The 10,692-nt window shown below is 48.0% G+C and overlaps 1 protein-coding gene across 2 annotated transcripts in view; it reads left to right on the top strand.

Moving 5' to 3' along the window:
• The first annotated feature begins 7,794 nt into the window (after positions 1 to 7,794).
• Positions 7,795 to 10,692, top strand: part of MKKS (McKusick-Kaufman syndrome) — an 18,255-nt gene continuing 15,357 nt past the window's right edge. For both annotated transcript variants that reach the window (XM_019516236.1, XM_019516235.1), the window contains exon 1: positions 7,795 to 7,962. The gene's annotated coding sequence lies outside the window, so the exon portion shown is untranslated. The remainder of the gene's footprint in view (positions 7,963 to 10,692) is intronic.

Below are 10,692 nucleotides of genomic sequence, written 5' to 3'. Positions count from 1 at the left end.
CATGACCATATCAGGCTGGACATAAGGAAGAACTTCTTTACTGTCCAAGCCCCCAAGGTCTGGAACAGCCTGCCATCGGAGGTGGTTCAAGCACCTACATTGAACACCTTCAAGAGCAAATTGGATGGTTATCTTGCTGGGATCCTATGACCCCAGCTGACTTCCTGCCCTTTGGGCAGGGGGCTGGACTCGATGATCTTCCAAGGTCCCTTCCAGCCCTAATGTCTATAAAATCCATGAAATCTATGGAATCCAACACCCCCCATGCACACCCCACACCCACTAGCCACACACCCCATTCACCCCATACCTACGCGCGCACACCCCCCCCACATCCTGCCAACACACCCCGTGCCCTCCTCTCCACACCTATTCATCCACCCCCACCTACCCACACACCCCCACAAACACATCTACACCGCACATACACACACCCACAACCCCCCACAAACCCCATACTCTCCCCACCCATCCACCCCCTCCCACAGCCCATCACCATGTACAAGAGTAAGATACCAGTTTGAGCTATTATGCAATCGTCTCTATATACACTACACAAGCATACACAAATCAGGACAAAAATATTTTTTGAAACAAAATTAAAATATGTTATAGTAGATGTTTGATTTTTATTCCGGTTCCAAGACGGCAAACCCCCCCTCCCAAAAGGAGTACTTCTGGGGGTAAGGGGGGATGACATCTGGTGGCAAAGGTCAAGGGTTAGGGGCAGGACTTCCACTCCCAAGATGGTGACCAAATGGTGGGGCACCTGTCAAGGAGACTAACAGCTGGGGCATGGGGAAAAGTGGCAGCAGCAGCCCACATCAAACCTCAGATGAGTTTTTCTGGCCTGCAGTTCCTAATATGCATACAGGATAGTGGTGTCAAACTCACTGTCACTCCCAGGCCAATTCTGGACAGCAAGGAGCTTTGGGGGTCAGCTCCGGATCTGATGGCAATGGCAGGGTGACTGAGGGTGGCATGGGGCCAGTGTTGGCACAAAGAGTAATGCAGCACTCATTCATCCCCACCACTACCCACATATGTGCCAATGCCCAGTGAGGCTCAATAGCTGCAAATTCAGTGGTGGGCCCTGCCCCTACTTGACCTGCCTCTAAATTCCCAGCTTATCTGGGAACACTGCAGGTCAGGTAAAATGGTTCCACAATGAGATTTGGCCCCTGGACCGGGTATCCGACACCCCAGTAAAGGGAATGTACCCAGATATTCTGAAGTTGTATTCAGCTTCTAGTCATCCCAATACTAGAAGCTGAATACAACTTCCCTATATTACAGGTCTGTCTTCAAATGTGACATGTTTCATAGTGGTGCAGAATTGGTTTATTGAACAAAATTTGGAGTAATTTGAGTGAGATACAGTGCCCTGAAAAATATCACGCTGCTTCAGAAAGTCCCCAAATACCCACAATGTTATTCTGTGCAGAATTTGGGCTTAAACCAAGGTTCTGCTCATCCCCAAATTGACCTCAGTCATTCAGATTTAGTCTGCCTTCTGAATGCAGCCCCTTTGGGGAAACAATATAGAAATAGTTATTTAAGAAGGAGCTTAAACTTTGTGTATTAGCATGGACTAAACATTCAGGCACCAAGCAGATGGTAATGTTTATGTGAAGAAAGACAGAGTGGTCTGTGCTAGTGAGTAGGAGTGACTTGAAAGTTGGAGGGAGTAGGAGTGACTTGAAAGTAACAGAAATGTAAAGCTCTGAAAATGCAGAAAATATAAAGTTAAGGTGCCAACCGAAGTTAAGGTGTATGTCATCCCTGCATAGGACTGGAAGTCTGGGTTGCAGAAGTAGGTAGTTAGGGACAGGACTAAAGCAGGACTTGGGAGCACGGCCCAAGGTTGTAGTGACAGCTTGGACCAGTGTACAGCCAAGACTCTATAACAAGGGCTGGCAAAATCGGGCCTGCAGGCCGGATCAGGCCTGCAGAGGACTCCGTTTCCCAGCAGCACCTGCCTGGGTCGCTGTGGCAGGCAGTGAGCAGCTCCAGGGCTGAGATCTTGCAGTGGTGACTGCATGGTCCAAAGCCAGGGCAGAAGTGCAATCCGGCCCTGTCTCAACTCCAGACCACACTGTCACCATTGCAAGATCCCAGCCATGGCCGCAGAGCAGCTCCCCACCCTGCTAGCGCTGCTGGGGCCAGTCTCCATGGAAACCCTGGCCATGTACTGTCACCATGCTGCTGCTGCTGCCGGGGTCTCCATGGAAACTGGCTGCAGTGATGCAGGCAGGGGCTGCTGGGAAATGAAGTCCAAATGCCCACCAGATCCACCATTTTGTCCACCCCTGCTAACCAAAGAAGCACGTAACCACCCTGTAAAGTGTTGCCCCTGATACATACAGAGCACCAGACAGCAAGGAATAAATGTGTGTGCGCCAATGCTTTCTGAAATGTTAATGGCTTAATAAGCTAGGAAGGAGAAGAAGCACAAACATTGGTGGGAGGAGATCTCTGTTGTAAAGGTGAAAAGAGGGTACTGGTGGTAGATGCATGTCCTCTCTCCTTTTTTTTTTTTCTTCAATTGACTCCAACCACTGGGTGATAAAACTGTCAAGATTTTGGGATGAATTCTACATCTGAACTCTCTGCATCTGCTGTCAGGCACAACGCAAATATTCAAAGCATAGTCATTATCCCATTCCACTATAAAGAAGTATACAAGATAAGACCCACTTAGAAATAACAAATCACTTTTAGCCAATCTCAGATCTGTTTTAAGCACAAACCAGCTCTGCTTCTATGAGCATTAATCCCTAAGAAATGGAAAAAAACTGTTTTCTGTTAAAAAAAAAAAAAAAAAATTACCAATAAGAAAAATTTTGTTAATGCACACTTACAATTGCCCCTTTATAGCTTATGCTCTTCCAGAAAGTTGGGTTTAAACCCCTGATATGCAGCACTGTATCTGAAACTTGAAATAATCATAATACACACACAAAACAGGCTACAGCACAATTCACTACCCTAGCCCAAGGGTGTCAAACATACAAGTGTGCAGAACATCTCTGCCTAGCCCACCAGACTACCAGCAAGCCACTGGAAACTGGAGGGTGTGGCCAGGGGATGTGGCCTACTACAGAATCCTGAGTCCTTGGGTCCTAGTAGGCACAGTGATCACCTGCAGGACAGCAAGCAAAGGGATGATACAATCCCAGTCACCCTCCAACCACTTTACCTGTTGCTACTGTTGTGGCCCTGGTTCCTTGGCTACCAACCCCACTGCTGCCCCATGCTGGAGCTGCCACCACTGCTGCCTGCCCCATGCCTAAAGCTTGAGCTGCCACTGTGGCACGAGGCACACAGAAATGGCGGCAGCTCCAGTGCTGGCATGGGACACTTGGCAGGATGTGGAGCTGCGCTGCACACCCTGTGCCAGAGCCACCACTACTTCTGTGATCCCCAGACTGGTCCAACTCTGCAAGAAACTCTGCAGTCTGGATATGGCCCAGATCACAAAGTGAGTTTGAACCCCCTGCCCTAGTCAAAAGAAACTTATCTCAGACTGCATTGATTTCCTTGGCTAAGGGATAATGAACTGGGCCAATAAATGAATTTCTCAGGCCAAGTGAAAGAAACACACCTAGTAAACAAAGAATCATAAATCGTGACAACAAAGCTAGTTTTTCAATATTCTTTGTTTTAATAACCAAAGACTTATAGATTCATAGGTATTAGGGGTTGGAAGGGACCTCTTGAGATCATCAGGTCCAGCCCCACCACCTGTGCTTGGGCAGGAAAGACTGCTAGGATCAGATGGTGAGCATCCAGACATTTGTTGAAGATATCCGAAGTAGACCATTGTACCACCTCTGGAGGGAGTCTACTCCAAACCCTGGACACTTGAGGTGTAAAGAAGTTTTTCATTATGTCTAATTTAGAGCAGTCTTCTAGCAATTTATGACCATTAGTCCTAGTCTTCCCCTGGGGAGCCCTGGTGAACAGATGTTCAGTCCCTGATATGTTCCCCTTATATACTTATACGCTGCCAACAAGTTCCCTCTGATGTTACTTATACTAAAGGAAAGGCCATTTAAAAGCAGTGCCCTTTCAAAAGTAATTGTTTAGAAGTAAATCTGACATCAACAGCAACACGACTGTTTGAATTCAACTCTGAAATGAAAGAACTAACTGATGAAGCTCTTCTACTGCTGGCTAGGTGTCAAACAACTGGCCCACAGATCCAAATCATCCAGCCTGTAGAAATCCAGGGAATTGAATTTAGGGGTGAGAAGAATGGTTAATCTTTGAAGCATAAAGGGGTGTTGCCTAGTGAATTAAAGGAACAGCTCTGTCAGAAGCATTATGCTTCTGCCCTACGTCTTACAGTAGTGCTGTCTAGGAAGAGAAGGACACACACACGCACGCACGCACTCACCCCCCTTTCCTTCACTGCATTTCTATGCATCCCAGAAGGCACAGAGGCAAGCTCTTATCTGGCTCCCATGAACTAGATCTTGGTGCACACGCACGACGCATTGCTACAATAATGTTGTTGCAGAACAGTAGAAGGATGTGTGATTCTGTTCAGCGCATGAAGATGTTCTGACAATAGAAAAGCCCTCTAGACTTACAGGATGCCAATGCAACTATTACCCAAGACCACCCTTCAATGACTTATGACAGACATAAATTCCTGCCTAAAATGAAAATTATAAAACAATGGAGTGAAAAAAAACGTGAGAAGAGTCCTCCCACAATATCCACCAAATCAAGTTGCAATCATGTGAGGCTTAAAGAGCCTTGTTTTCTGAAAAACTCTATTCTATTCCCGCTCAAGTCAACAGAAGAGAAGCAGAGGACAGAATTTAAAATTAAGGTAAATGAATCCCGAGAACTTAGAAAAATAAAAGTAATTAGCTAAACAGAAAGAAAATATCACTACTACTGCATAAGCTCTTAAGAGCCACTCCTCTGACAGCAGTAAAAAAATAGGTCAGCTCTTGAGACACAAGGGGATTCTGAGCCCACCCAGCAAGGCTGAAATGTTCCTCCCCTGTAAATGGAGAGAGGCCAACAATCCATAAAACACTCAGCTTTGGGATTTCCCAGGCTGCAGAAGACACAAGAGGGTGGGATCTATTATAACCGCTGCCCTTTTGAGACAAAAAATTATTTCCAGGAAATACTGCATGTGTCACAAGTTTGTCCACACCTGTCAAGTGAACTTTGTGCACTGTAGAGATTGAGAGTCAAAGGCAGCACACCACCCACAAAAAAAAATATTTAGAGAGGTATATATTTAAAAAAAGAACAAGTCAAGATGCAATTTTTTATATTTAAATGGGTATGAATTTTGTAAATTGACGTAGTCAGACCAACTTGTCTAAAATAAAAGGGCTGGAAGGGAAGGAAAACTATGCAACATAAGAACCTTCGGAAAACTTAACTAGCTAATACAAACTCCTTCACCTTCAATTAAAAGCAGAGCTAGTCTAATTATTTGGCTACTTTAAACTAGTATGGCCCAGCGGACAATGGATTCCCACACAGGGCATCAGAGTCCTGGGCTCTATACTTGGCTCTCCTGCTGATGCAGGCAAATCATTTCACTTTACTGAGCCTCTGCTTCCTCTCCTGCCTTTATCTGCTTTGGCCATTTAAACTGTAAATTCTTTGGATCCAAGATGTTCTCTTACTATGTGTACATATCATTTGGGGCCTCAGTTTAATATTAATAATAATTTATTTGCACTTTAATTATGCAAATACCTGTAATTTTTACAAATGAATGTACAGGGGTTATTTGTACAATTTTATAGCATGCATTCACAATTTGCTACTCGGTTTATGTAACGGGTTACTTGATTCATATGGTATTGTCTACACTCTCTGGCTGATGGTTAGAATCCCTTTGGATTCCCAAATCCACAAAAGATCAATACCAACCACAGCAAATTATTACACTTAAACATTTATTTATTTTTATGTTAAATGTGTATTCATTCAAGCAATGCTTTTGATTTTGGAAACATTTATCTTTCAAACAACAGGAATCACAAAGGCTTGCACACGCCTGACTTCAGTAGACCTAGTCCAGTTCCTAATGCAAGCATTGAAACCTTTTCTTTTCTTTGTTGTTGTTTGGGGGGGGGGTTGGTTTTTTGTTTTGTTTTTTTTACAATTCCTGGTCCAGCAGTGCTTGGAAAATAATCAAGAGTCAATATTGTAGATCAAGTCATACTCTCTATGCAGTGGTTCTCTACATGTCTGGACTCAAGGTACACCTCCATAACTTTTGGGAATTGAGTGGTACCCAATTTCAGAAGTGAATGTATAATTACTGTGCTTACTAAGGTGGTGCGAAATTTCGCCAGCAGTTTCAAGCTTGAAACAGCAAAATGGAAATGAAACAGAGAGCTTTGAAACAGCCTTGAAACGAAATGAGGCAAGTCGAAACATTTCGAAAATTTCAAAACGTTTTGAGTTTTGAAGATCAAGCAGGGCTTGCCTGCAGGGAAACAGAATCTAAAATAAGGAGAAGGAGGGGGAAGAGGGGGGAAGGAGTGCTCTTCATGGATGTGTAGCTGGCCAGTGACTGTCAATCTTTCCTGGGGTCCCTTCCAATTCCAGTGCTCTGGAGGAGGGATGGAAAAACTGCATAAAAGGCAGCATTGTTTAAACTGCCTTGCTTTCTGCCTTGGTGTGACTTACGAGCTGTGTTCCAGTTTTGCCTACCACCAGCTAGAGGTGCAGGGCCCCAGACTCCCCCCACACCTATCTCCTTGACAGCTGGCAGGCTTCATACCTGCAGCTTTAACCCTGCTGCGCCTTAACACACAGTATCACCCATGTCACAAGTTTTGCTTGTTTGCAACTTGAGGTGCAGTTTCCCCAAAAACCCCTGCACCGATCTCCTTGAAACTTGGCAGGCTTTGTGGCCTCAGCAGGGGCTAGCAAGCCTTAACTTTTGACCCCACTCTGGCTTAACACATACAGATGACATGAGTTTTGCTTTCAATACTTTGAGGTGCAGTTTCCCCCAAACCTCTACACCTATCTCCTTGCTTCCCCCCACATTCATCGACACGGGGCAAAGCAGTCCAGCCCAGGAAGGAGCCACGCTCCTGCCTCGATGACGTCACGAGGCTCCTTCTAGCCCCCTTTCCTCTGACCCTATATCCCTCCCCAATAGCAACGACCGGGTGTGACGTAACAGAACAACGCCTCGCGGTTGGGGGGGGGGCGGCTCCCCAGGGCCACCCGAGTTGGAAGGGGCACCAACGGAGTTCCGACAAGCGGCAGTCCGCGCCCGCAGACCCCGCCCCGCCGCCGCGGCTCCTACTCACGCACTGGCGCCTCCCAGGTCCCGCCCCACAACGTCCTTGCTTCCCACCGCTCCTTCGCCCTCCTCCAAAATGGCCGCCGCGCTTAAATTGTGCGCCCCAATCGAACATGTCCGCCCCCGGGGCGGCTTCCTTGCCTGATTCTAAAATGGCGGCCGGGCAACCTCTTCCACTGCCCGCCGGCTCGGCAAGCTGTGAAAACCCAGGCCCGGGCTTACTCCCGGCTTCCGGGTCATGTGACCCGGTGGAGCCAATAAGGAAGGAGAAAGGAGAGGCCTTCCCACACTGAGGGCTTGCTAGTATTCAAAATCATCGCGAGTTACTGGATTGTGACGTCACGGGCAGGGAAAGGGCATCTTAGACGCCGGCATCTGCCCCTCTGCGCTGGACAGCGGATGGTGTAGGTGACTGCAAGGATGCCTTCAGGGCCTCACCATCCCTTCCTGTGGGCGCGGCGCTTTCCGGGGTTTGGGATCAGTCTCACCTAGCCGTCTCTGCGTAGTGGGGGCGGCGCAAAGCATTTCGGGCGGCCAGACAGGCGTTTGGCTGGGACGCCTGTCACTCCCCGGAAGGTCCCTCGGTGCGGCTTCGCGCTCCTTGTCTCGCGCCGCTGCTGTTGCCCTTCCCCTCCTCCGGCGGGGGCGCGCGAGCCAAGGTGAGACTGGGGGCAGGCCGTTGGTTGCCCCGCGCGGGGGTCTGGGCGCGAGGCGCTTGACGCCTGACGCCCGTGACGTCGTGGGGGCGCCCCCTCCGGGGCAGTGTTGCCGGGTGTAGGATAATTACCGTATTTTTACGATAATAGCAGTAGTAAAAGTATTCAAAGCGTAGGCTCGTGTTCGTTGACGCAGCATGTGCAAAACCCAAGTCCCTCTCAGGGAGTTGGAACAGACTTCTGGGCTTGTTGTCAGCACGCTGCAGTGCCTTGAATTTTTTTTTTTTAAAAAGCTTCAACTTTGACTCAGTTCTCACTTATTCACTGCAGAGTTACAGTGAGCAATTAGAAGTAAAGAAGAGGACTTATTTGCATGGTTATTTGCATATTTTTCAGTATACAGTAACTTTTTCAGCAAATACGATCGTTTTGAACTTCCAATGCAATAACTGCATGTTTCAGACCTGGCAACGCTGCTCCATGGTAAGGGGTGTCTGTACCCATATGTACCTATCCATCTATCTCCTTATGTGTATCTGTCTGTATCATATAGAAAGAGAGAGTGAGCAAGAGGAAGAGCTATCTATCTATCATAGATCTATAGCTAGAGTATAAATATCTATATACATACACGTAGGTGACTGGTGCCACCTGATTTTGGGGGGGCTCCAGTGGCCAGTCACCAACTGGGGGAGTCCTCCAGCAGCCGATCACTGACTGCAAGCCCAAAAGTGCCACTGGCAGCAAACCCAGAAGTGCCACCAACACTTCTCTCAGCTCTTTAAGATTTAGCCTGACTGGAGTGATCTAGTTGGCTGTTAAAAGCCACCAACACCCTACAGCCAAGTCAGGGCACCATATGGCCACACAGGCTGGGGGTGCTGCACAAAGGCTGCTCCCAGCCAGATCCAGCCCCTGTCTGTGGGGGGGTGGTCCCTGGCTGTGGGCCTCTGTGCTGTCCCATCCTACCATCAGGGCTCCTAGAATGTGCATGTGCTTATCCTGATCCCACGGCTCCCAGGAGCATTGATGACTGGGTGGGGCAGGGTGGGAGAGCACAGAGGACCGTGGCCAGGCTCTATCCCCTGCAGGCAGAAGCTGGAGCCATGCTCTTGGAGCCATGCTCAGGACCTAGCAACTCCAGCTCTGGCCTCTGCTGGTGCCATGGGGGACACTGAGTGAAAGCAGACCTGCCCACCTGTCTGTCCAGTACCATGTAGCAACCAGAGCCAAAGTTCCCAGGACATGAGCAAAGTTTGTCCAGGGCTTGCGTATTGATTCTGCCTGGCCGATAGGCAAGCAGCGTGGGTGGTGGCTCCAGCTCCAGAGGCCCTGGGCGAGCCACTCTTGGGCCCCAGTGTTCCAGCCCCGGTCTCTGCTGGCACTGAGCAGAAGCAGCCCTGTCCGCCTGCCCGACACGGTGCAGGAGCCAGAGCCACCACTTGCCCATGGACCAGATAGAATTAACTCACCTGGGCTAGATGCCTGCAGGCTGTATTTTGCCCATACCTGGACAAGATCCTTTCCTGAGGTCCCTTCCAGCTCTCATTTTCTATGATCCTATTGTGGGGGCATGGGATGCATCGAACACAGGGGTAGGTAAAATGCTGCCCGCAGGCCGGATGCAGCCTGTCAGGCCATTCTATCCAGCCCATGGGGCCCCTAAAAAATTTAGAAAATTAATATTTATCTGCCCCTGGCTGCCTGTCATGTGGCCCTCGATGGCTTGCCAAAGCTCAGTAAGCAGCCTTCTGCCCAAAATAATTGCCCAGCCCGATATAACGTATACCTACACATACACAAACATATAGAAGTGTGTGTGTGTAAATATAGATAGGTATAAATAGATTCATCTAGGTAGTTATAGATAAATATGTAGATATGTGTATGTAACATATATCTAGATCTATGTACATCTATCTATATCCAATGTAGATGTATTAGATTTAGATATCTATATTTAATATTAAGTTTAGATATGGTAGGTGTACATCAATATTGATTAGAGGTGCACCGATATGTTGGTCTGATATTAGATCGGCACCAACATAAAGAAAATGGACTGTTTTGGAAATCGGCCTGATGTGGCCGATAATTTGGCTAATAAATGGCTGTGCGTGCATGCCACTGCAGCGCAGCATGTAGGCAGCAAGGAGTGCATCCTGGCAGCGTGGACAGCTGTGTGCAGCTGATATATCTGGTGTGGTGGAAGGGAAGCAGGGAGGGAAGGGCCATGGAGGGCAGATCAAGACTCCTGCAGTGAGGGAGGGAACGGGGTTGGGGCAAGCCCTACAAAAATTTGCTGTAGCCCCCCCTTCCCCCCCCCATAGCCCACCTCCCAGCTGTCCCAGCTGCCAGTGGAGGGTTCTGGATTGATTGAGAGTGTGGTCACGGGGTAGAAAGGTAAGAAAGGTTTTTGACTTAACAAAAACACAACTACACGTAGTAACAAGACAAACAATGACAGACAAAAATAATTCATGTCAGCAACTTATCGGCAGTCCCCTCTGATGCCTGATGTATGACAAGTTTCTCTTTCCACAAAGCTCAGCAAAGCCAGGTATCCCTGATGAGTGCTGTCCGAGAGGTACCAGGAAGGACCCTGGTATTCAGTCCTTGGGCTCTTCAAGATCCATGGGCCCACTGATCCAGGTCAACATCTAATTAATCCTTTCTGCAGAGCTGTATCGTCCTTCTGAATGATTTCCAGATGTTTCAGCCAATTTATAACTT

The sequence above is a fragment of the Gavialis gangeticus genome, unplaced genomic scaffold, assembly GCF_001723915.1.
Source record: "Gavialis gangeticus isolate Ggan-Ray unplaced genomic scaffold, GavGan_comp1, whole genome shotgun sequence".
Lineage (NCBI taxonomy): Eukaryota > Metazoa > Chordata > Crocodylia > Gavialidae > Gavialis > Gavialis gangeticus.
The sequence above is the reverse complement of the archived record's forward strand: the minus strand, read 5'-3'. Positions and strand labels throughout refer to the sequence as shown.